The following is a 26,385-nucleotide window of genomic DNA, read 5'->3' on the forward strand; positions in this document are numbered from 1 at the left end:
AGATGGGTGTGTGGTGTCTCTGGTGGCGAGTTGAGTGTCAACTTCAAGGTGCATCCTGTGAGGGGACAGCAGCATCAGCCCCAGGAGGGGTCTGCAGGCACTGGGTCTCTCCGCACATGCAGAAAATAACGTTATAAATAGCGTTGAGATGAAAGGAATGGTCATGAAATTGTGCACGTAACTTACATATGTTAATACAGAACACCACTTAAAGCCAGGGCTGTGGAGTCTCTGCTCCAGTCAAGCTTTGCACTCTGAAAATGTTCAAATTACAGTTAAAGTTATATTATGCATAAACATTGCACATTGTATTAGAGGAATAAATGTGACAACTGCATGCTGGGTTATGAAAGTCAAAGTGATAAACTCCTTCCATGGTCTGAGTTGGGTGAAATGTTAGGTAGGTAAATAAGGCTTGTGTGAATCAAGCATGGTTTATTTTTAGGTGTCAGGTTTTTTGTATATATATACATGTGCATGCACAATCATCATAGATTAGCCTGAGCAGATCTTTAGATATATATTGTAAATTAATGGTCCAAAACCAACCTGAATGGAAACAGAGAAGGAGAAGCAAAAAAAGATGCAACTGATTCTGATTTATGGTTATCAATACCAATTTGTATACAGTCTTGGGGTTTTTTTTAAATGACCTGTTATTTGTCAGAGTTTTGACAAAGCATAATAATAAGGTGAAATTATTTTTACTGCTGCTGGATTTGAATATATGGGTAGAAGCTGTAGTATTATGAATTCTGTCCACTTCTTAATTTGAAACAAAAGGTGTGTTTCAAAGTGTCGTATCAAGGCATGTGGTTCCCAACAGAGTGAAATACTTTTTTCCTAGCTCTTGAAACCGTGGAATCTCTTGGGGCAGATTGCTCTGCATACAGATAGGCCATGTGTCAGAAACAAAAACAAATATACTAACTGAAAGAAATCTCACTAAGTCCACATTTGTATAACCCATGTCGGAGCTGAAATGAAATACTTTGGGAGCAGTTCCTAGTGATGTTCAGAATTTGCATCTTCTATGCATTACTACTGAGAAAATCTGAAATTTAGCTTTGAGTTGAGCAAGAATCCTAAAATGAGAGGTCAGTCTTTAAACATGTAGTTTTCGCTTCAGTGATTCTGTCACAGAATTGATGGTTCAGGATGCAGTTCCTCCTAAGATCAGTTCAACATAACATAAATCCATATTACCTGACAGGAGAGAGTCTCACTCTCCCTGTTGCATCCCCACTTCCACTCATTTTCTGGTCCTAGGATTTGGGTGGTTACAGAGAGCTTGTTGAGGGAACCAGTCCAGCTGAAATCAAACCAAAAGAAAGCTACTTCAGTAACTGCAGCCTTACTTCCAAAAGCCTGCTTATTAACTGAGTGGGATCACTACTGTCTCGTTTAGCTTCTAGTCTGGAATTCAAACAAAATACCCAGTAATAATTCTGTTTATTAATCCAAAATGATGCCATTATTATCATGAGGTAAAACTAAAAAAAAAGACAAATATTTTTCTGTATAGCTTTAATAATCTAAAATTATTAAGAATATCATTATTGATTTAAATGGTGGGACTATAAAACTATGTTTTCACAGAACCGACCTGAAGTAAGTAACACAAAGTTCTGTACTCTTAAATCTGCAAATGCAAAACTATTACAAAAGACTGCTGAACAGTTCTGCCAGTTACTCAGGCCTATTCCTACAGAAAGTCTCTGCTTCCTAGTAAAACTGCTTAAACTTAGTAAGTGTGACTTTTTATTTTCATTCAAGAGGCCAAAACTGGTTAGTAGCAGTTGCTAGAGATAGGATTCATGCCTAAGTATGTAGCTGGTTATGTGTAGCGTAATAAATTTTAGTTTATATCTTTCATCGACCACAATTTTCATTGATATTGTTACTCAGTATGCATCTATGCAGAGCTTTAAGTTGTTTCTTAATTTATATTAAGCTGTTACATGCCTTTTTTTCTTATTCTGACTGTGAGTTGCTCAGATACCAAATATATTCAAAATAAGAAAGCAAATAATAAACTGAGGTTTGAAACCTGCATATAACAGAGCAGGAGATAGTCCTTTCTCACTGTGATTATGGTCAGATATTTTGTATTAATACTTTTTTGTCTGTGAAACTTATTTTCAGTACAGGTAGTGAATAATTTTCATATAAGTTTTCTTATCCATAGTTCCAGTTCAGCAACAAACTTAAATATAAAATATATGGTCATTTCATTCAAATCACTGGGATTCCTCATTTCTTAAACTTATGTGTTTAAGTGAATTACAGGATTATGTTCTTTAATTTGTATTTGTAGTTCTATATATATAAGGATAGAACATGCACGTATTTATCTGGATTCTGTATGTACGTAGAACTATATACAATATGTATATACAATATGTGCAGTATTTTTTTTATTTCTCTCAGTCTTTTCAAGATACATTTTACCAGTGATGCCACTGTGCAGCATGCTATTGAGGCTGCACCTGTACTATTTTTTAGCAGTCTCTTCCTATTCCAAAAAGTCAATTCCAGCTGACAGAGATGCGGAAAAGGGCTCTGACAAAGAGCAGGAAGAAATTATTGCTCTTGAAAGATGTTTTCTTGAAAGCATCACTGAGGTCGTTTAAGAAACGACTGCCACCACATTTCCGGCCTTCTTGGATGATACAGCTCTTTCAGCAGAGCAAGTGGAAAGGATAGTGTCATTACCTACCTTTACACAAGTCATCCTTTTAACTTAAATTCCCAGGTAAGGATTATTTAAAATATACACTGGATGATTTTTCTTCCAAGTGGATGGAAAGATCTCAAGTGGTTATTGTGCACACAGTGGTAGATACGCAAACCCTAAATAATGAAAGAGGAAAGATACCTGCAGTAACTTCTAAAATGGTTTCAGCTTCACCTGCTAATGGCTATCCAACACATCCTAAATAAGGATGGGATTTGAGCCTTGCTGAAGAATAGACACCAAGATGTTTTACTAAATGCCAGTGTTGTAACAGAGCAAATAAATATTTTAGGTACAATACTGCAATAAGGAGGAACACAAACTTTAGTAAAATACACTAAAAAAAGCAAACTCCTTCATGTTTATCCAGATGGAAACTGGCCATTCCAATTGGTATTGGTTTGCAAGTTTGTTGGTTAAAATAATGCATAATTAAATAAATAGTAAAAGAACATTTGAAGGGCAAAAGAATGCTGGACTAGATAACTTTGGTCTGTCTGAAGTGCACCTACTGTGCTGCAGGCTGTTCTGGGGAAAGTAGCTCTATGCACCAGCTGTAGAAAGGTGGTCAAATGGGTGATGAAGCAGTTTGAACACATTTTAAATGCCCATCAGAAGCCTAACAATTATTACTTAATGTCAGTTGAAGTCATATAGAGGTATATAAATCTCTGTGCCAGCCCATATTGCAGTTGTAACTGCAAAAAGTTATTTGGTGCCTTCAGGGTATCAGCCTCCCTCCTCATTCTCCTGCTATCGAAACAAGGAAGTTTGGGGTAGTTCGGCTGTGTAATAGCAGATTTGGATGAAAGGACTCTGAGTTACATCAGGAGAAATAGTCCCTGGAGACAATTCTGTGGGCTGTGGATTGCAGGAGTGCAATATATTCCCTTCACATCTTTTGCTGTCTCCTAGTCAGCCCCTGTGTCAGTGCTAAGGGTGACCCGGTACTGCTTGCAGCCAGCAGATGTTCTTTTCCACTGGCAATTCACAGTAGAATCAGAAACTGAGGATCTGATCCATAACTTCTCATTACGTTTGCTAAAGATAGACAAAGATGAATGTTTAACAATCTAATCGTTAGTGATTATAATCACCAACAGTGGATTTTCAAGGAATTAGTAGTAATTAAGCTCTCATTTATAACTCATTAATATGAAAAACAGTATTTCTATGGATTAAATACTCCCATAGTATCTAATGCAGCGAATTTGCAGACAGAAATATATGATGAACAATCCAGAGTTTGAGATCTCCAAATGAGATTTGATAAAAATATCACCATAGGCAATTACTGCTGAATTTCAGCTGGTTGCTCAGACAAATCTGTTGCACAGTATCAGAACAGTTTACTTAGAATTTAGGCCTCAAGGGAAGCAATCTGTTAAAGGTGAGGGATAGAAAATATCTTTCCTCAAGCTGCCAATAAACAATGTCAATTCATATTGGAGACATCTTAATTTTTAGTTACATTTCCATTAATTCTAGGCACTGTTTATTTTCCAGATTATTTTTCTGGGAAAATTATGTCCTACTATCAACATCCTCGGTTAAATCAGTATATTAACTACTATGCTTATTTCTCTAAGAAGGTATGTAGAAGATTGCAGTAACATATGTATTCTCACAGCGAACATTTTACCAAGAGTGTATCATTTTTGAAAAAAAAAAACTGCTGAGTTTTGATAAGTTACTTGATATTCTTTATAAATCAGGAGGCCAAGGGAGATGAATTTCACTAGAGATACATAACGAAAACCTTTTATTTATCATTATATACTTAGATTATGAAAGTCATACGAAAGTGATGCCATTTCTAGCTGAAGTTAGTTCTATCCGGAAATTCTTGGTTTACTTCCTTAAATGCCTGAACATAGATTGAATTGATTAGGCATCTGAGTTTGGACTTAATGAATTTATTTAACTGGCATTTGTGTCTGCATTGTAAAAAATGATCTTCTGTTTTTGAGACTGCATTTAACCTGTTAGTGACTTACCATTCCTCTTTCAGAATTCAGTAAAAAGCAAAGGTTTTGTGGCATGCTTGATGTACCCGTAAAAATGGGATGATGCAACCAGTCATTGTGATGCAACTTAGCTCACATCACTGTTTCCTGGAACATGAAAAATGCCAGAGTGATGTGTTATGTACAAAGGCAGAGTTTTTAAGATGTTTGATGGAGTCCTGTGCTGAGCCAAAGCATTGACCTACAGCCAGCCAATGCGCTTTTTAACAGGGAAAACTTAATTTTCAGTTGTAGACCAGTATTTTAATTCTCCCTGTCATGCAGCCCAATGTAGCACTGTCTCAGATGTTAATCAAAGGCAATTATTATGCTATCTGTATCTATACTATAAGCATATGAGTATATACACGTTATGTGAGCATGTATACATGTGCTTATGAGTTAGGAGTTGTTCTGCCCATTAATGCTTGTGATAGTGCAGAGTATTAGAATAGGACACTGGCACTTCTACAAAACATGTTTGGTAAAAGTGTTTTACTTCAGAAAGGACTTGCCAGTCTCTCACTTCTAAGCTGTGCCATGGAAAAAGATGTGGCTATTCAGTGCAGTGACAGCAGGGTAAGGCACCTCAATGATGAAGAAATTGGCCTAAACTAAACATGCAGATCCAAGTTGGGAGAGTAGCTAATGAGTAATGTTGCTATATATACATTTCTAATATGCAAGATCTGTAATCCAGACTTCTCCTGGGTCATCTGAACCAAACCCATGGCGTCTGATCTTTACTACTCCAATCCAGATAAGTGCAACTGTGCTGGGGTGAGGTAAGGGCTCCACAGCATTGGCATGATTTTAACCAGGGTACCCCCATGGGCCATGTACATAGGCACTTTTTAGAGACCCCTTTGTAGGAGGTCAATAACTAATCGATCCCGATTCGGGGGTAGAAACTGGAATCTTTACTGAATATGCACTTCACAATGTAAGGCTCTTGGGGGCAGGACATGTTAACGAAGAGGACGGGTTATGCTAACTAGGGGATGGATTATGCTAACTAGAGGATTACACAATTTTCTGCTACAGTTACAGAAGTGGTTAATATTTTCCCGTAGCTAGGACCACATGGGGGTAAGAGAACAAAGGGATTTCTACATGGTCTGATAACATCATCACAAAGTCTTTCCATATCTTGCTAAAAGAGAAGGACAATCAACATAGCTAAACATTAATAGGTCTTGTGATGAAGTGTCCGGTCCTCAGGTGATGGGATTTCTCTCAGCCCCTATTGCCCAAGGCCTGCTGCTCAATCCCATCAAACTCCTTCCTGCTGACAGCTGAGTTTTGGTCCTTACACCCCTTAACTCCTTCAATAATTCCATTATTAATTCTATGTAACTGCATTCCCTCAGTCGTAGGCTTATACAGGAGCTTTCTAGATTCCAGTGTGAATTGAAGTAAACCTGAACTTGTTTTCACCTATATTAAACTCTCTGGAATGCCAAGAAGGAACTCACACTGCATTTATCTTTGCCCATATCCTGAGGTACCCTGAACAGAGCCTGCTGACAGCCTTGGCTTACAGCTTTACCCCATTTACAGAGTCTCCTGTGCTGGGACATGACATCCTAGAAACTTTAAAGTGTTTTTTTATCTCTCATGAAATGGTCTGTGATGCAGGACTCACATTCTGAGGGAGCATAATCTGTTGAGAGAGTTTTGTTTTCCTTAAATTGAACATATAACTCCTGAAACATTCATTGAGAGATGATTTTCTTTCATGTAAGTTTGGTATTATTTTGGAAGCGGTTGAATGGGTTGCTGTTTTGTAATCACAGCAACATTATTCCCATGGGATTTACTTTTTGCTATCTTCCAGTAAATTATGAGAGATAGACCCCAACAGTTTTTTGTCAGTGTAGAACTGAACATTAATTTAATATTTAAAAGGAAAATCAATGAAATATTGAGTCTGCAAGAGAAAGCATCAACTGAGTCATCACATTTGTGGACTAAACTTTAATATCACATTTTTAATCTAGAAAAGTAAAAAAAGCAGCTAAATTTTGCCCTGATCAGATAGACTACTTACTGAGACTAATAAGAAATCCTATCTACTTCTCAGCTTGAACTTTTCCTTCAGCTTATTTTCCACGACCATGTAGCTGTCCCAGTCTTATGCCAGCCTCTCAGCAAAATAAATTTGGCATTTAGATAAGTGCAGAGGAGAGAAATTTCACACTAACAATTTTTAATGTTCCTAATTAATTATTGATTAGTGCTAATGACAGTAGCAAAAAAATTGATTTGCTGTTTGCACTGAGCTGAAATAATTTACTTGTAAAATGAAAGCAGTTAACCAGTAAGACTAACAGTGATAATGTATTAATCTCCCATTTCTAATTCACTATATCAATGAAAAGGTATCTGTTTGTTAAATAAGCAAAGGAAAGCAAGATAGTTTTAGGTGGTAGGTCTTCCATTGCATTTATCACCACTGTGTTGTGGTTTCTTTCAACTACAATAAAAAATAGATGATTTGGAGAGAAAAGCTGTACAAACCTTAGTAGATACAGTATTTTTTCTTACAGTACCCTTTGGATAGCAATAAATGACCATGTAGGACTGACCTCTTTCTTCTTCGTGTCTTTCAGCTACTTTGTCAATATTTATAACAACTGTAGTTTTTCTCAAAGCATTCTAGCACTTAACCTACCCAACCTATACTCAGCTTTTATCTATAGAAAAATCTACACTGCCTTTGACAATTTCTGCACTGAGAAATATTTTCTCTTCTCTTTACTTACTAGTATGGTCTGGTAGTCAGACCATCTGAGGTAGAGTGGCCATGAAATGATAGAATTTTCAGTACTTGCTGAAACAAGGAGAGGCACCAACAAAACCTCTACCCTGGACTTTTGGAGGGCAGACTTCAGCCTACTCAAGATGCTGATTTGGAGAGTACCTTAGGAAACAGCCCTTAAAAACAAAGAGGTCCAGGAAGGATTGACATAATTCCAGAAGGACATCTTGAAGGCACAGGAGCAGGCTGTCCCTATGTGCCAAAAGAAGAGCCAGCAGGGAAGGCAACCAGCATGGCTGGCCAGGGAGCTTTTGCAGGAACTCAGGGGGAAAAAAGAGGGGTTTTCACCTTTTGAAAAATGAGCAGGCAACTCAGGAAGTGTTTAAGGGTGTCGTTAGGTCATGCAGAAACAAAATTAGAAAGGAGAAAGCTCAATTAGAATTTATTCTGGCCACTTCTGTAAAGGATAATAAAAGGTGTTTTTATAAATACATTAATAGCAAAAGGAGGGGCAAGGAAAACTTTCATTCTTTGTTGGATGTGGAGGGGAATGGCGTTACTAAAGATGAGGAAAAGGCTGAGGTACTTTACGCATTCTTTGGATCAGTTTTCAATAATAGATGAGTTGTCCTCAGGACAATTGGCCTCCTGAGCTGGCAGACAGGGATGGGGAGAAGAATAAGCCCCCTGTAACCCAGGAGAAAGCAGTTAGTGACCCACTGAGCCACTCAGATGCTCACAAGTCTATGGGACCAGATGGGATCTGTCCTAGGGTGATGAGGGAGTTGGCAGAAGAGCTTGTTAAGCCACTCTCCATCATTTATAATTGGTCCTGGCTGACCAGGAAGGTCTCAGATGACTGGAGGTTGGCCAATGTGGCACCCATCCATAAGAAGGGGTGGAAGGAGGATCCAGGGAACTACGGGTCTGTGAGCCTAACCTTAGTGCCTGTTAAGGTTATGGAACAGATCACCATGAATGCACATGCACAGCACATACAGGACAATGAAGGGATCATGCCCTTCACATAAAGGGTAGTTGGGCATTGGAATGGTCTGTCCAGGGAGGTGGTGGAGTCACCATTCCTGGAGGTGTTTAAGAAAAGACTGGATGTGGCACTTAGTGCCATGGTCTGGTTCACAAGATGGTGTTGTTTCCCCACCCACGACGTGAGGCGGCCCAGTTCTAGTTCCGTTTCCATCTGAAGAACCATTCCGACGTCTTGAAGGATGGGGAAAGGGAACTCCAGGGGTTTTCTCAGGGGTTTCTTCTGTCCCTGAGGCTGGAGGGGAGAGGTGCCCTCCCCTCCCCCCACGCACGTGGTCCCATGGCAGGCACAGAGACAGCACACCGGGCGTGGAGAGGAGGCAAGAGAGCGTTTATTGTTGGGGATGTTACATTTATAGGGTTTAGGAGGATTCACAGAGTAACCAATTAGAAGTCTCAAGGGGCTTACAGGAACACCCAATCACAGGAAGGGGTTAACAAAGGCCAATGGGAAACACCTCAGGACACCTTCCCAGGACATTCCTGAGATAACATTACCGTGGGGGGTGTTGGGAAGAAGAAGCATGTGTTTGCAAAGACCACCAAAAGCCATTTTAAGACACATTTAAACAACAGATTTCCCATATAATGCAGATTTACTGCCACAGTGTTGTCATAGGTTGGACTCAATGATCTCAGAGGTCTTTTCCAACCTAGTAGTTGATCCTGTGATTCTGTGATACCCTGTGCTTGTGACATGCAAACAGTGTTTTTGCTTGTTATTCTTTTAATAGTCAAAACTGAGTATTTAAAAATCAGTCCTGAAACCACATGCAGTATTTCACTGACACCACATAGTGAGCATCATATTCCACCTTCAAGCTTCTGTTTTGTATTCCCCCTCTGTAGGTCCAGCAGTTGTTGACCCCTTGGTTTACCTCTTTGTGCGAGAAGTTTGTGATAAACAGGCTATTAATTGGACCATATAGATGACAAGTATATGTGCCCTTTTCAGGTTAAGTGAAGGTGGCTCGTCCACCTGTGTCAAAATTACTAAGTTATAAGTGAGGGTGATTCAGTCTGTCAGTACCCCTTGATGTAAAACAGACTTTACCCAACTACTGGGACTACTGTTTTGATGACTCTCCTCCATCATCCCCCAGGATCTTTGTATAATATTATTTTATTCCAAGGTATGATCGCATACTTCACAGTTATGACCTATATATTCTGTTCTGATATGTATGTATGAGATTGCAGTTCAAAAAACTAGAAACACATAGACTGGAGACAGATCAGGTTGATCGCCAGAATAAACCATAATCATAGTATAGCAGAAATCTAATTATTGGGTTTTTTCTTTTCCTTCATATATATCATAACAAAAGGCAATGTTGAGGAAGGAACTGGAAAGAGAGAGCTCTGCTGGTATTTAAGAAGATGTATAAAAATGTTTTTAAGTGCAGGTGGTGTTGATTGGAAGGACAATGTCGATTGAGACCATGAGCTGATCAGAGATGCAGGCAACATTTCCTGTTAGAGTGAGATGTTGTGTGGTGATGGGTTACAGATGCAAAAGTCCTGTGCTGAATGAGACATCATTTCAGAACAAAGAGTTCCATGATGGTGCTTGGATTACAAGTGACCAGGAGGATGGAAATGTTGCCCACAGGAAGTCAAGGAAGAGTGTTCAGGCAGGCTAAGAACTCTGGATTAGACCCTTTTAGCTCAGCATGACTCAGAGGACTGATGTGAGAGAGAGGTTGTGATTTTTACTTTCGTACAAAAGAGGACTGACTTAGTGTTGCTGAGCTAGAATAGAGGTCGGAGCCAAATCTGTATTCAGTAGTAAAGATGAGAAGATTTAAAAGAAAAAAGTTCTGCTGATGCTCTATCAAGAAGAATTCTCACAACTATGAGCAAAAAGAGCTTTCATTTGAGGACATTTCAACTAATGATTTCGAACTCTCAGACTACAGTAACTGTTTTCTCCATGAAACTAGTGATGCTGCCAAACTCCACATTTCTGTCAATATGTATTCACTGGTACCTCAGTTTTAGTTGTTTACATGTCTCAAGACACTGCATATGTTGAATTATGTTTCATTCTGAGAAGATCAAAGACAAAATGGTGTAACAACCTGTCATGGTTTGAGATAGCCCAAATTCCAATTCCCTAGCTCCATCCCCCCTCCCACATCTCAACCCAATGTGAGATGGGTTTTTTCCAGACAAAACACAACCAGACTCAGAATGGGGAAAGGGAATATATTACAATGACTGTACAAATAAATACTACAATACATTATACACACGACTACAACTATCTCTACCATGACATAAGTATTTACAATGGATCAGATCTCTTCTCCCCTCCAAATAAAAGTCCAGGAGGGAAAGAAGGACAGATCCCTTCCAGTCTCTCAGGGCAGCAGCTTCTTCAGAGTAGCAGTCACTAAGCAGCAGCATCTTCTAAGGCAGCAGGCTCTCTCTGTCTCTTCTGTTTCTTGTAGCAGCTGATAGCTGGATCTCTGCCAGCACACACGAGGGGGGGTATCCCCCTCGGCCACTCGTCTCTCCAAACGAGTGGTCTTCCGTGAGCTTCGTCACCCCAGACAAGGTCGTATCACCACGTCATATCACGAAGCACAGGGGGTCTTCGTGACGGTCTGGTATCTTCAGGAGATTCAAGCTCCTTGCAGGGCCTCTGTGCCCTGTCTCAGGCTGCGAGCTTCTTTGTAGCTTGCAGCAAGGGAGGGCCTCAAGGCCAACCTCCCACACCGTCCTGGCTGAGCTCTCAGGACGTCCGAGCTTCTCAGCTCCTCTCTGCAGTGCATGTTGCACTTCAAGGCTCTTTCAAGTAAGAGTCTATCAACTTCCTCCTTCCAGGAGGTCTCAAAGGAGTTTTGGGGGGTCTGGTATCAGTTCTTACCCCCAAGAACTCTGTAGAACTCAGCTGCTGACTCTCCTTCCCTCAGGTCTCCTTCCAGGAGTCCCTTCTCTGGTGCTGCATGTCTTTGTTGCTTCTTCGGTTCAGTTCTGGCTGCTGCTTTCTCCGGCCACTGCCACGGCCACTGCCCACGATGGAGAAAACATCTCCCAGCATAACTATAGGCACCTAGCCCAGCATTATGCTGTTCCAGGTCCCCACAGGCTCCAGCTGGGGCTGGGGGCCAAAGCCCCCCCTGTGGGGCTCAGAGCCCCTTCCTCGTGGCTCACAACATGGCCACCTTCTTCTAACCTCCAACTACAACTCTTCTCTTCCGGTCTGGTTGTGATATGTTTACATTTTTTTTTTGCAGGAGCGCTCACTGGACAGAAATTCAAAACTTCCAGGGGTTTCCACCCCTTGGGGTCTACCACTTTTCTTATCCTCTGGGGGAAAACAAAGTCCAAACCACTACACAACCACATCAATTATTTATGAATCAAGTCATGATTTTGAAAGTGTCACGATTAAAATACAGCTATGGCTCAAAAGAGAATGACCCCTACTCCAACCTAGCCTAATGCAGAAATTGATATGTCAATGTTGTTCATTTTCAAATTGTCATTGTTACTGAGACTGCCATAGCAGATAAAACCCAACAGCATCAGTGATTCTTGAATCCAGGCATGGAAGAAATGCTCAGTGCTGCAGATGTCCTGTATGTCCTGATGGGTTGCCACATGTTCACAGAATAATGCAGAAGGCACTGACTTCCTGCCTGAGAACATGATACTGTTAGGGTAAAGGAAATTTCTGCTTGTGCTTCAGCATTGTTTGGAGCTGGACTGGTGTTGCAGTGGTGAAAATGAGGCTGCTTAGACTCCTGGCACCATGGACTTCTCCATGAGGGATCCTGAGCCACAGTCACTGAGCCTTCACAGTCACTGCATGAGCAGCACTGGCTTAAAAGAACACACTTGACTCCATGGCAGTAAGAGATAACTCAAGAATTAAGAAAACTTGGTACATATTGCTGGGATGATCCCACGCTCTGCATGCAAAGTTATTGATGGAGGATGAACACATGCTGCAAGAAAGCCTGCTTGGAACATCTGTCAGGATTTTGCATGGCTGCATATTCCAAGAAGATAGGAAAAGGTTAAAAAGAAAAATATACTCTGCTTCATGCCTGCTTCTGCTAGCCAAAATATACATTAACATATTTTGTCATAAGCTAGGAGTGAAATTGGTAGCCAGCAGCTGATTCAGGCGGAGTTGATTTCTTAGTAGTGGCTCTATTCTGAAACTCCACAAGCACTGAGGAAGCCATGGGGAAGCAAGCAGAAAAAATTAGGGAATCTATATGTTTAGAGTAAAGATAAGTCCCCTTCTACTGACCCCTACTTCAGTGCTTTGCAGAGCTTGGCAGTGTCTACAAGCTGCCAAAGATGTGTCGGTGGAGAATAGAAACGGCATCATTCAAAACAGGTTTAAAGTGCATCCGAACATCCCTGTGCCACACCCCCAGCTAAACTTCATTCTAGCACCCACAGACAAGCATTACACAGAGCCATAAGGAAACACCAGTCACAGAAAAGGAAAATGAAATTTTCTCATGTCAGTAACCTGTTTTCCCATTCTCCTGTGATGGAGACTGTTGGTTTGGGTTTTGTGCCTTCCTCAGTAACCTCAGAGGCCTAAGAGCTTTTTGGAAACGAGCACATACTATTTACCTAAGAAAAATTCATAATTTCCAGGCTGTGTGGGGTAGTGTTGCCATCTAGTCTAACTACTAACACAAGGAACCTGTAACCGTCTCAGAAAACGTGAAGGAACTTCGCTCAGCTTTGTTAGAGTATTCTTCTGAATAAGACTGAATTTTATCACATAACTAGATTTCCATTCAAGAAAGCACTTCTGCTTTCTACTGTATCTCTAACACAAAATTCAGATATATTGCTTTGGTATTAAATTTGTTTGGGAACTCTCACTGTTACCCCAAAGATATGTTTCACTTCTAAAGCATTATATTGAAGCAGAAAGATATTTGCAAGTCACTTTTTAAAACTATAATATTTCACTTTAGTTGTATTTATGGGGGGTGAGGAAAGAACCTCTCCAATGTTTTTATTGTATCATTTACATTGCAGTCTGGTTCTTGATAGACCACTTAGCAACTATTGGGTGTTCTGTGGCTTGCACTGTAGTCTCCATTAACAAACCCAGACAGGACAGGAAGCCACTTACCACACCACTTAGTGATGACCAGAGCCCTGCTCCTGACCTGGGTCTAGCTGGGCGCAGAAGGTAAAAATCTGCCTCCACTTTGAATGCTGCTCACCTTGTTCAGGGCATGTGAAAGCTCCTTCTCGTTCCTTTCTCCTTGTCCTAGAGCTTCATCCTAGTAATGCTGGCTACAGCCTAGCAAATGAGCACAGCCCTGCTGTTTTGTCCCTCCAACAGCTATTGGGACCGTTGAAGTCCTCCATGAGGACAAGGACTTGTGGACGTGAGGCTGTTCCTATCTGTGTACGGAGGGCCTCATCCAGTCGGTGTTCCTGTTTGGGGGTGAGTGTGTCTTCCTGGTCAGGTGGCCTGTAGCAGAACCCAACATACTTAATGTAAAACGTATGCTTAAATGCCACCAGGATGCCTGGAACAAAGTTCTACAGGAAAAAAATATTATCATCCTGAACTGATGTGCATCAGCCTGTATTTGAAGTACAGTGGTTTCAAACGCATTGTCAGACTCCCTGTATAACTCTTGTGAGTGTTTGATTTAATTACTGGATGTGATAGCCTTAGGGAAAACCATCTGATTTTTTAATGTACAGTATCAGTTGCTAAACCTCATGTGAAGGAAGCCAGCATGAAGTATGTGTAGTATGAGAAAGACTAATGCTCACATTTTCTCTTGTATCTCTCAGGCTGTAACTAGCATCAGCCATTCCTGCAAAGGTAAGGGCTCTGAAAGAAGCTCATACAGCACCTTACTGATGGAAAAAATAGGAGCCTTAAATATGAACTCCCACCCAGCATCCTTGCAAATGCAAGTCTTCATTAGAATTGAAATGGAGGGTGTGGGGGGCAGTCTGTTCTAGGGCAGACAGACAAACAGGGGCTGCTTCACTCTGTCTTTCTGAATCATTGAGTTCACCAGAATTCAATATTCATACTGTTTCCGTTAAGTGTTAAAACTCTCTTTAAAAAGAAATTACTACCCTCTTTGTAGTTTTAGTATGTATTCTGCAAGAGTCTGAAAACAGTCAGTGCCACCTCTCCTTCCACGCAGCCGAAGACCTGGATTGGATTCCCCATCTCCTCTGTTTAGGCTGGAGTCTGCTCAGGGCTTCTGCCTTACACTTGTTTTATCTCCTTTTACAGTGGCTCAGAAGAAGAGGGGACTATTTCACAAGAGATCAGTTTAGTGTTACTATAGGAAGGGCCTCGAAAAATAGTGTTGTTTATATCACTCAAAACAATGCACTACATGCCAAAATCCCACACCATTCCCCAGGTTTACTCATCTATCCACATAGACTTGGACTGGTCACCAAGTCCATCCAAGCAGAGTAATTAACAAAGCATTAGTTTGATGACAAAATACTTGCAACATTATCCATCTTCTTTGGGATTTCTCTGTCACACAGGCAAATTCTTTAGTTCCAGCTTTAGTTCCAGGCCATTCCAGTCTCTAGAGAAACACACAAAGCACTGAGTGTGAGACATTATTAAAATGGACTGAAATGAGTAAGGCAAAAGGCAAGCCCAACTATTCTAATTTAATTTCAGCAGCTGTTTCTTTCAGCAGCTCATATGCCTGTGTCCTAGATTATGTAGACATACTTCATACTTCCCACCGGTCATGGGAAAGGGAAACATACCTTGGAGCATACCTGGAAGCAAAATTTTTCAAGTCTAGCTCAAGAGTGGGCAGTTATTAGAATAATATAAAGAGATACTAGCATCCCTTACAAGCTGTGGACAGAAAGTACAGTACATTAATCATCCTCTGGTCTCTTTGCTAAGAACATGTTCCTCCAGTGCACTGCATTGGCCTTAAATGAAAGTGGGTCCTGCAATGGGATGCCATAGCCCAGCTGCAAGAGTCTCCTAATTTCAAGTCCACTGAGTGACTAATGCTTATTACAGCTTTATCATTTCTTACTTTGAGTCTTCAATAAGGCACAAATGACCAGGTGAGCTCCAGCAGTGGCAGGAACTGACTGCCTGTATTCCAGCTGTTCTCCCCACATCAGCAGCAGAGGAGTTAACCAGGCAGTGTCTAAGATGCATACTGGCCTGCAGGATCAAAACAAAGCTAATGGCAAGTGACAACTTGCTCTCCTGCAGCTCCAGCTGCAGAATCCCTATGGCAACTTAGCCAAAATGAAACTATCTTCACCCACGTGTCTCTGCAATTGCGGGAAGCTCTCTCTGAGTGTCCAAAAAAAGCAAGTGAATCTGACAGCAGATATGCTCTCTTGTCACCACAGGGATAAGGTATATCTTCAGCAATTTTTTACAGAGACCATCTTATCCAGATCATCTCTGTAAAAAAAAATGTGACCACTTTTCACTCTATTCTTAGCAAAAAGAATCCTCACAAAAACCCCACTATGCTCAGCAGTGTTTAATTCACTGATCTCTGCAACAGCCACAAATCAGCAGTAACCTGGTCTTCTGAATATATTGTTAGCACCACAGAGCAAAGAACACAAAGAGCATGAACAGAGACTGAAACAGCTGAGTATAATAAGTACATTTTAATGATCATTTTAAGTCCTCCTTAATCCAATCTCTGTGCTTGAATTTACAGAATCCATGCTACAAGGTTTTTGTTTCAACACTGCTGGAGGGGCCCCAATACACTTAGATTTTAAAAAGTGTAAAAAATCCAAAGAAACCTTCGGAAAACATCAACCGACTTTTAAGCAATTCAAGTTCCCCACTAGTAGCAGGGAAGATAGCAGAATGCTTTCTGCCTGTATGCTTTTTGTATTTCTTCTTAGTTCTGTACTATGTGTAATGTTTGTCTGAGCACAAGGAATTAGCCCTTACTTGAGTCTACCTTCCCATTCTCTTAACTCCTGATACTTTGGTTTCTGTAACAATAAACATCATCTCACTTTCATTTCAGTCTATTGTCAGTTAAATATAAAAACCTAATGAAGTTTCTCTAAATTGAATTTTGGAATCAAAGAAATTTCCAAGTTTCCCCATATCAATGCCAACTGCAGTCAAATACACTGCAGCTCTGGAGCTTCAACTAAAAATGTTTAGGGGAGCCAACCCAACTTTTATCTGTGTTTACAATGAGCACATGAAGTGCACATGAAGTGTCCATCCTTTATCAGAATTTGAGTAACTGATCACTCAGGACCTCATTCAGTATAGTATTTCTTGCTGCTTTCCTGCACTATGAGGCCAGGAAGGCTGTGTTTTTAGATGGATTGGCCACTGACGGGGCACTAGATCAGCTTGAAGGCTGGTGGTCTCTATATTCCAAAAGGGTGTACTGAAGCTTGATTTTAAGAAGAGTTTTGAGGAGAAGACATGATAGGGAACCCAGCGAGTTCTGGGGTATTTTGCGTCTGCCCCAGACATTTTGTATCATGTTTTGGCCATGCATCTGCAGTTTAGATTCTTACTTGAGCACAGATAGCACTGATCATGAGCAACAGAGCTGTGATCCAGCTGTAGGGTGGGTGGTGCAACTACATGATGTGAGATGGGAGAGTGCAGTTAGGTCTTAGATATTTCTGTGCACCATATTTCTGATACATCAGGGATACAGCAGACCCACTGAGTACATGCCTACATGTTCCTAAACCTGCACAAGAGTAGTCCATTAGATGTTATTAATGAGGAGGCTTTTGATCAGTGCTGCAGCACATTACCATTTTAATTACCATGTAATGGTAATTAAAAGCTGTCACACATGTTACAACTATGAGGAAATATTCATTGTTTACTATATATCCATGAAACATTTTGAACATTTCTGTGGGACTTGGTCATTGTCTTATTTTTTATATTAATGTGTTTTGGAGATTTTTTTTTGGCAGGGAAGTAGCTGCAATCCTATCTGCAAAGGAATTTCTGGATTTCCCCATATCAGAAAGGCATTTTGACTGGTGAAGTCTTAAGATATACACAACTTGAAAAAGGTCATCCTAGTTGTACAGGCTTTTGACTGGCACTTGTGCTGCAGCAGACTGGTTCATTTCTGCACCAATGCAATAGCATTTTAACCTACAGCTGTTGATCCAGAAATGCTGGAATTGGATGTTTTGAGCCTCACCTTAATTTTCCACTGAAGAACATGCAAAAAACTCAGTACTACCCCAGTTTTGCTTCATTTAACTGAACTTTCAGTCTAGTAAATGTCCTCACACCCCAGTTTGCATGTCTCTTGCTGTGTCCAATTGATGCAAAGCTCTGGTTTGCACTCACAGAGCACAGCCAGCAGCCAGGGAGGGAAAACCATCTTCGGATTACTGATGTCAAAGAAGTAGGACTCTTTGGGCCTTTTTTTCTTTTTTTTTTTTTTTTTGCTCATAGGCCAGAATATGAGAGTTTCCCTATAATCCAGACTGGATTCTTAAGAAGTAGCACTTGCTGTGGTTTTTTGTCTGTAGAATAAAAAAAAAGGCTGTTCAGTCTTTCTTCAGTGCAAAGACCTGATAGTGAATGAGCCTACTTGTTTTTGAGACTGCTGAGAAGCTGAGACTACATTGTCCAAGGCTTAAGAAAGCCTTGCTTGCATTCAATAGACTTTGATGTAAAACGTTCAAGAAAAGGGTTGTTTAAATAGGAGTCACATCTGTGATGATTTGAGAATATAAGCAAAGTGGGCCTTTGATGAGGTGGTGACATCTTATTAGACTAGCATCCTACTCTTAGGCTTTTCATCCTACCCAAAGGGTTTTTGGCCTGAAAGATTTTCTCTCTATTTTTGCCTCCATCAGGCAGTCAAATGGAGAGGTAACCTTCCCGTGGGCCTTGTCTCTAATAGTAAGAAATATTATCTCTCCTCACATTCTCTGATGTGGAATTGCTATAAATTGTAACTTGATTTTCTTCTCAGAATTTTTCTCATTGTCTGAGTCCAGGTGTCTTGGAAATATTTAAATAATAACACATTTCTCCATACTCTGGTTACCTACCGATAATGTCCCCAAGTGTTAAAGTGAACTGTCCTTCTACAACCAATACAATGAAACCCAGATATTTTTATGATTTTTCACAGCATGACCAAAGTCCTCATAGAAGAGGCAGTGTGGTTTGTCAGTTGGAGTATGGATCACAGGTCAGGAAATCGGTCTGTTTCTCATCTGCCCCTCAGAGATTTTGCCACTTAGGTAGGGTGAGAATTTTTCAGGCTGTGCTGATCTATGTCCAAGAAGAAGCTGCACAGCTACAGGTAAGATAAGGCTCACCTGCCTTCACACATCCTGCTGAGAGAGTTGCACCTTCTCTGGTTCAGTGCCATGCTAGCAAAGTACAGGGCTGGCTCTGGGCTCAGAGCAGAAATATATTTGCCTCTGCCTGCACAAGAGCACACAAAGAGGTGTCTGTGCTTTCAGATCTCACTATCTGCATGGTCATTTTACATTTTAGGGAGATTGGAACAGAAATTTTTGCATCCAGAACCTTATAACAGCTCTAGCAGTTAAACTATGACTTCTTTAGGGTGATCCTATGGAAATTATTGATAAATATGATACATTACTTAGTACTAAAAAAAAACCCAACTGTTGTCAGGGTTGTAGGGTACAGGTAGTCCAGGGAGTTCATTAGCATTCTCCACCAGATGAATCTGGAAATGTAGTGGTACAAGCTAAATGATGAAAAGATGTTCAGGTGCCTTTCTCAGGAAAATGACTTCTCTTCCCTGGTGGGTTGTTGTGATTACTCGGAAACTGCATAATCTGAGCTCGTGATGCCTGTCTCTTCTCCTGAATGATTAGAAACCTTTTCTGTCAGAAAATATTTAGAATGTAGTTTGTCTTTCATTGCTTTCAGTTTCCAAAGCAATTACATCAAAAAGACTTCGGACTGGACCAGTGTGATTTTCTTTTAAACTGATGAAGTTTTATCACTAGAAACCTACTATTGATGCATATTCTGGATGTGTGGGTGCCTATTCTACCAGAATCACTATTTCCTTGACAATTTTGAAAACAATCTGTGCATGAAGAGGATGATATTGCTGTGCCTAAATCAGTATGAATAACATTGTTATGTTATGAATTCTAGTTTTGGCAAGACATAATACATAGATACGAGTTTAGTTTAGAGGGCACTGTGGCTTCTCATTGCTCTCTGATCTTTGTTCTGATTTCTCTACCTGACCAAGGGCACTTACTGCTCTGGGGCATCAATTCTAGATTGCCTTCAGCCATTATATACAGAGATAATGGCATATATGTCCATAAAGTGAGACTTAAATAAAGAATAATGAATAAAGTTATAGTGGTGGCTGGATTGGGTAACAGTGTGTGTTTGTAATTATGTCATCTAAATTTATTTGGCAAATCATCTCCAAGGCATACGTGATCACACGGTACAGTGCATGTCCCCTAAATGTAAAGTAGAACACTAATTTCTGAGCTAAATCATTTTATCTAGCAAAAGCATAAATATACAACTAAAAGTCAAATGAAAACAATTCTAAGTCTTCCTTTTTAATTCCTTCTTACATTCTAATGGGAGAAAGCAAGACATGGGAAAGCACCAGAAGAGAACAGAAAGAGGTTAGCTGGAAAGTGTGTCAAGCTACTTAGAGAAAGATTTAAAAAAAAAAAAAAATCCAAATTAATTTAAAAGACTTGAGAATGCAAGGGAAAAGAGAGAGATAATCCAGAGTATGGAGGGGAGGTGGCTGATGGGTCTGGTCTTCTCTAGAACTGACCCATAGAAGTTTACTGGCATTGGACTTAGTTTCACAAAAACTTATTTCATAAAAAAAATCTATCTTCTTGCAAGGCATCCAGCCCTGGTCCATGCTCTATAATTCACAGGGAATAATAAAGTTCACTTCTTTAGTAACACAAATTAGTAGGGGGGTTCTGGAAAGAACTGACTGATATTGACAATGGGACTGGAGAGCCCGAATGGCTTTGTGGGAGATGGGGGGAAGAGGGCTTGCCATGCTCAGCAGTGCAGGGCTGGATTGTAGGCTTTAGGAATACAACACCAAATTTCTAGTTTTTAGCAGGCAGTTGAAAAACAAACAAACAAAGCAACGAAAGCAGTGCCTACTCTTCTGTCTCAGGCTATTGACATAAGTTTGTACCTTTCTGCTTCTAATCTTACTATCTCTTATAGAAGCAATACGTATTCAAATGTAGATTACTGGTTTCTGTTCTGGATAGGATATAAAGCCACATAACTTTGAAATATAATAAATAATCATTCAAAGTCAATCTATTTCAGACAACTGCAACTAAAAAGTGAGTAACTGTCTCTCTAGGACTTGGAGATAGTAACTTGCTGCTCATTAAGAATCATCTTAAGATAACTGAAATGAAATAAATATGTAGACCAGTTTTTAAGGCAATATGCAGCATTCATCTCTTTCTTCCTTCCTATACTTCAATGTCTTTCCTTTTCCCTCTTTCCTCTTTCAGATCAGGGCTCTGAAAAGTTAAGTTTTGTTTCTACAGTAGTCTGAAGAACTAAGTGCTCAGAAGGGCAACATCTTTCTAAATATTAAATAGCTTGTTCATCAGCAAGACACTGTGCCCATGTATTCAGACACAGTCCTAGTGTAGCTTCTCTTGCTGCTTCTCTGGTAACAACAGCTCAAGCTTGCAGGCCTCGACACTTCGAGGAGCATTAGCCCCACGTTGCTTAGAAGTATTTGCAAATGTGCAAAATTGCTTTCATACTTGCCCCCACAAAGAGAAGGAAGTAATTTAGGAAAAAATGATGCAGATTAGAAAGAAAAGGCTCAGCTCCCACGTCATCAGCTATGTGGTACTGAAGGCGAGGGGGGATTGTTTCTACAGAGTGCAGAGGTCACATGCCATTTGCTTCAATATTTGCGGGTATTTTGGTAGGATTTGGGGAAGGCAGTGGAGGTCTCTTTGATAAAAGGGTATTTCACGCATGGCAAAGTCTGAACAACTGCTCTGAGCACATCATTCTGAGCTTTCCATGGGGTCTCAGCCTCTGCTGCACTTGGCTGAATGCAGAATTTGGGCTGATCTCAGCAGTTAAATGTCACAGGCCTGTGTCATTGCTCATAAACATTGGGTACCACAGACACAGATGAAGGAGCTGTGCCAAAACCAGGCAGCACACTGTAAAAGCTGAATTAATTACTGGTAGAGATAGGGAAGACAGGAGAGTAATTTTGACCTTTCCCTTTTAAATGTGTCTTTCAGAGCTACCTTTTGATAACTTTTGATATCATTAAAGTGTCAGAAGAGTAACAAAACAAAAAAAGCGGAGGAAAGACAGAAAGAACAAGCTGAGATGTCCTGAAGTGTTTTGGGATAATGATGGATGAATACCCCCACAGTACTTAAGCTGTTGCAGTTTTCGATGTCGGATCAGTACCAAACACAAGAAATGGATGTGACATGCAGGGAGCATAAGTGCCTCACACAGATGGGAGGAGGGACCATGAGTCTGAAATGACCGGATGGACTGGCTCCTTCCTATGCCCCCAGTTTGTAGGTAACCTGGCTGCACTTCCCAGAGGCCAGCAGCACTTTTCAAGGCTGTTTCTGGTTCCCAGAATTGCAGCTCCAGGTTGGCAGGCCTTTCTCTGTCAGAGTTATTTAGCAGACAATTTCTTCTGTTTAACAGTTTTCCCTTTCTAAGCAGGCTGCCTTGCCGGCTGCTCACATCAAGATTGGTTTCTCGTCTTTTTCTCCACTGCAGTTGTCTGCCAGGTTTGAGTCTCTGTCTGTTTGGTTTATGGCTTCCCCCTTTTCCTTATCAGATCAGATAATCTTACCAAAATTAACCTTTTTATATCCATATATCCTTAGCAATCAATGTGACTGACTCCTATCACTGCCTCATGTATTGGTTGTTTTTTAGGTTTGGGTCTTTGTGCCCTCTTGCTTGTGATTTTCTCCTTTTCTTATTATCCCCTTTTGCGTTAGGAAGGTCCTTGACCAGACACCCTTCACAAAGCAGATGCTCTCTCCGTCTGCATGCCTTTACAATAATAATTATGATCTTGCTGAGCAGTGAGGAACATGCTACCAGAGAGCAAAGGGAAGGGGTGTAACATCTGACATATCCTATACTAGTAGCAGGACTTTGATCCTGTCATAAAATTTCACCAGAAGCCAGCACAGAGATTTTAAAATTGGAATATTATGTTGAAACGACTGAGTACCCAAAAGACTGTGAGCTGCTGCATCCTGTATCAGCTGCATTCGAGAGATAACACAGTTGGTAACTCCTGCAAACAAAGAATTGCAATAATCCATCCCTGAGAAATCAAGCCAATTCAAAATCCTCTCCTCTCAGGAAGGGACACGGCCTGCTATTATTTCAGAGGCAGCACAAAGAGAGCCTGGTAATACAATGCACACATATCTGTTGATCAGTCTGACAGTGCTGAAGCTTAACTCTGGGAGATGGATTTAAAAGTGCAAGATGAGGTGAATCCCAGGATGGCAGTCACATTCAGCAAATTTTCTCCTGCATAAACCTTAGTCAACTCCACAGTGATTGCAGTGTCCAGGGACTAACTCCTCTTATGTCTCCTTACAGCTTGGCCTAATACAGTTGCTGCTGTCTTCTTTACCCTGTCCTGGGTTTGTGTCCCTGCTGTTTGTTTCTTTTCTCTCTTTGATATTTTTTAACACAGAAAGCTCAAACGTGTCATACACAGCTACCAGAACCCCTGCCAGACAAGATACCCATTAAAGGTAAATCTAAATAGAAACTGTTAAAGCCTCTGCAGCTGAAATCATCAGACAAAACAGGTTTAACTGATAGTACTGATGATGCCAATATAGCCAGAAAGTGAAAACTCAAACTCACCACTATTTTCCTCCATTTACCTGTCAGCAGTTACAATAGTGAACATGGAGTGGAACAGGGCAATGATGAACGAGAGTTTAAAATACCTTTTTCCCTTGCGTAAAAAATAGAGCCAGATCTGCCCAGCACTGTCTGTACTCCCACCTGCCACAAGTGCCTGTGTCCACCCCCACCGTGAGCAACACAGCTCTCCACACTTCCTTCTTCAGAAAATCCTGCCTCTGGGAGGTAAGACAGTGTTAATTTGGTCTGTAGAAAGCCTGAACCATTGCAGTTATGAGAGCAGTGTACAGCAAGGGCAAAGAGGCACCTGCTACCTTTGCAGTAATCAACATTTCAAATCTATCACATGCCTCGAATTAATTTCCAGCTGAAAAGCAATCATTTTTCAAGCACTTAATAAAAACCATATGCAGAAATTAGACATAGTTCTGATTGATGATGATTTTTCTGATCAAATGGTTATTTGTGACAGTTTCAAATTTGATGAAATAAATTCATTTCAGTAAACTCCAATTTTTTTGTTGACAAAACTGAAGAGCATTCCCTTGGCAATTCTCCTACCAGAGAGATCCCACCTAACCCTGTATTTGAATACCATCTCCTTGGCACAGTCAGACCTAGGGAATGCCTCTGCTGCAGTTACTGGGGGGATTATATGGCACATAAATGTTCACATTAACTCTGAGCTAGCAGGGATAAAGGGGACTGTGCAGTTGATGGCACACCCATTAATAGAGCACAGTCAGGTAAGGTATCACGCAACGCAGCGTAACTGTGCAGTTCAACTTCTCCTTCCCTCTCCCCTCAACCAAATCAAGCTTGATCCAGTCTTGCAGCCAGCTGTCAGTCCTGTGACAGCCACAGAGGGCTCAGAGAGAACTAATTTAGACTCATCATTAGAAAATACTTAAAGAAAAGAGCTCATTCCTAAGTCAGCACTGTTAGAGATAAGGCACAGAACTATTCATTTGGAATTGCCCTAAAAACACGTGATCATTCTCTGAGAAGAGCCCTAATCTCAGCAAATTATCACGAGGCAGTGCAAGCACATGCACACTGGCACATTAGGTATGTTATTGACTGACTACGTATGGGACCCCCAAATCTTCATTTGCGAAGCCTAGCCATGATAACATATGGAACTCGTGTGCTCAGAGCTCTTGTAGGTGGACCTATCAAAGAACCAGCCCAAGACCTCAAGCCAGCATCTGAAATCTCCTGAACACATCTCCTGGGTCCTTACATGGGCTTTGTCAGTGCTCTGGTTAGACTTGAGCTCTCATACCTTCTCACTGATCATCTGGAAAAAGGGGAACACAGTTTGGGAATGGAATGCTGCTGCTTTAACCCTGAGATGCACCTTTGATCCTCTCTATGAGACTGGGGGAAACAGTGTCCCATGGGAGCAGGCCAACAGAGGAGAGAAAATGATCCTCCCTTACCTGCTTAAGGATCACCTACGTGAGAGTTGTTTAGTGAAGTGTCAGTCACCTTCCCCAGCTGAGGCAGCACCTGCAATACAACAATCACACACAGAGTGCACCCCTTGATTCAGGCACACGCCCCAGTGCCACACTCTTCAGAGGCAATCCAAAGTGATTTAGTATTTTGGAGGCTGTTTGTGGTGTTACAGGAGGAATTCACATAGTTCCTCCAAAAGGAATAATCCCAAAATAGATTTGCTTAGCACTAATGAGAAGGTACTGGTATTCAATTGCATGTGGTTTCCATGTATTGAAAAAAGACATGCAGTCTCATTAATCTGCTTTAACTGTGAGCCATTTTTCTTTCACTTTTAGTATTCTCAAGCCTAGGAGTGCCAACGGGAACACAGGACAGGCTGACTACAGAGGAGTCATCTCCTCTGAAATCATCCTCATGTGTCTGTCAGGAATTCTTGAAACAACTGCAATAAATCCTGAATTTTTAATATGGTTCACAAGTTCAGAGACAAAAAAAAATCGGTGCTCAGACAGCTGGGACTGTGGTAGTTATCTACGATGTCAGGGTACACATGTTTTTGTAAAAGGAAATCAAACGGGAAACTGTATTGAAAAAAGCATGATCAAACGTGGTCAGAAGACAAAGAATGACTGCTGGAAAGCAGAGAAAGATGGGTCAGCAGAAACAAGTATGAAGGGTCAGGAGAGAAAAATGAGCTTCCTACCTGATTCCTTGTTGTTCTACATGGCAGCTAAAAAGATGGGTCTCTATTTGCCAACACCATACAAGTAAAGTAACAGTTCACAAACAGTGGAACATAAGCTGTTGTATTAACTCAAAAATCCAGATAGACAAATCCTTGGTTTTCAACACAGCAAATAAGACAGATTTCCTTGGATGGTCTTGCAGTCCATAGATCACTGACTGGGAACTGATGGTATAGACTGAAATCTCCCTCATAGTCCCCTCAGCCTCAGGAGTGAAGCACACAAGGTATATCAGGCTGCATGTGTTTCTCAGCTGCAGTTGTGGCCCCACTGAAGTTGAAGTGTTGAACCCCACATATAACATCAACGTGGTAAAATAGATGCAAGGAAACACAGTCAGGATTTACAGGAATACTCTGTGCTGTTTGAGGAAAACAGATATGCATATGGACATTGACGTGCATGCACACTGAGAGATGCAGCTGGGTCAGAAATTACTTCCAGAGCTAAGGTAGGGTCAAGACTGGAGTGTGAGGAATGAAAAGGTAGCACAAAGGTCAGCTGGAGCTGAGGAAAAGAACAGAAAGAAGATATAATTCAAAAACTGCAATGGACCTTGTATTGTCCTACCACAATGGACAAGACAATGAGGTCTACCTTCACCAAGTCCAAGATAGCCCAGTCCTGGAGGCAGGAGGCCAAACTGCTGTGAAGGGAAGACGATTTGAAAGTCAAGGAAAGACAAGAGACAGTGTGCATTGCAAGCAAGTGAAATAGAGGTTCACTACTGTCAACAG

At 40.9% G+C, this 26,385-nt stretch overlaps 1 protein-coding gene and 1 long non-coding RNA gene across 4 annotated transcripts in view; one reads left to right on the forward strand and one right to left on the reverse strand.

Annotated features, from left to right (window-relative positions):
* Window positions 1–2,842, reverse strand: part of ORC5 (origin recognition complex subunit 5) — a 72,001-nt gene extending 69,159 nt beyond the window's left edge. Inside the window, exons 1-2 of one of the 2 annotated variants that reach the window (XM_032688750.1) lie at window positions 2,720–2,842; window positions 1,207–1,312 (exon numbers count right to left, since the gene is read on the reverse strand). The gene's annotated coding sequence lies outside the window, so the exon portion shown is untranslated. Of the gene's footprint in view, window positions 1–1,206; window positions 1,329–2,719 lie in introns of those variants that run through there. The other variant, XM_032688751.1, reaches the window with a different exon arrangement.
* Window positions 748–26,022, forward strand: LOC116787272. 2 transcript variants are annotated; one of them, XR_004357237.1, is made up of 6 exons: window positions 748–783; window positions 1,600–1,747; window positions 2,506–2,755; window positions 4,244–4,329; window positions 5,444–5,528; window positions 22,917–26,022. It is a non-coding gene; the product is annotated as an uncharacterized LOC116787272 (long non-coding RNA). The 2 variants fall into 2 exon arrangements; XR_004357236.1 differs by lacking the exon at window positions 748–783 and having other exon boundaries at window positions 1,495–1,747.
* Window positions 26,023–26,385: the final 363 nt, after the last annotated feature.

Source organism: Chiroxiphia lanceolata, chromosome 5, assembly GCF_009829145.1.
Source record: "Chiroxiphia lanceolata isolate bChiLan1 chromosome 5, bChiLan1.pri, whole genome shotgun sequence".
In the NCBI taxonomy this organism is placed as follows: Eukaryota; Metazoa; Chordata; class Aves; order Passeriformes; family Pipridae; genus Chiroxiphia; species Chiroxiphia lanceolata.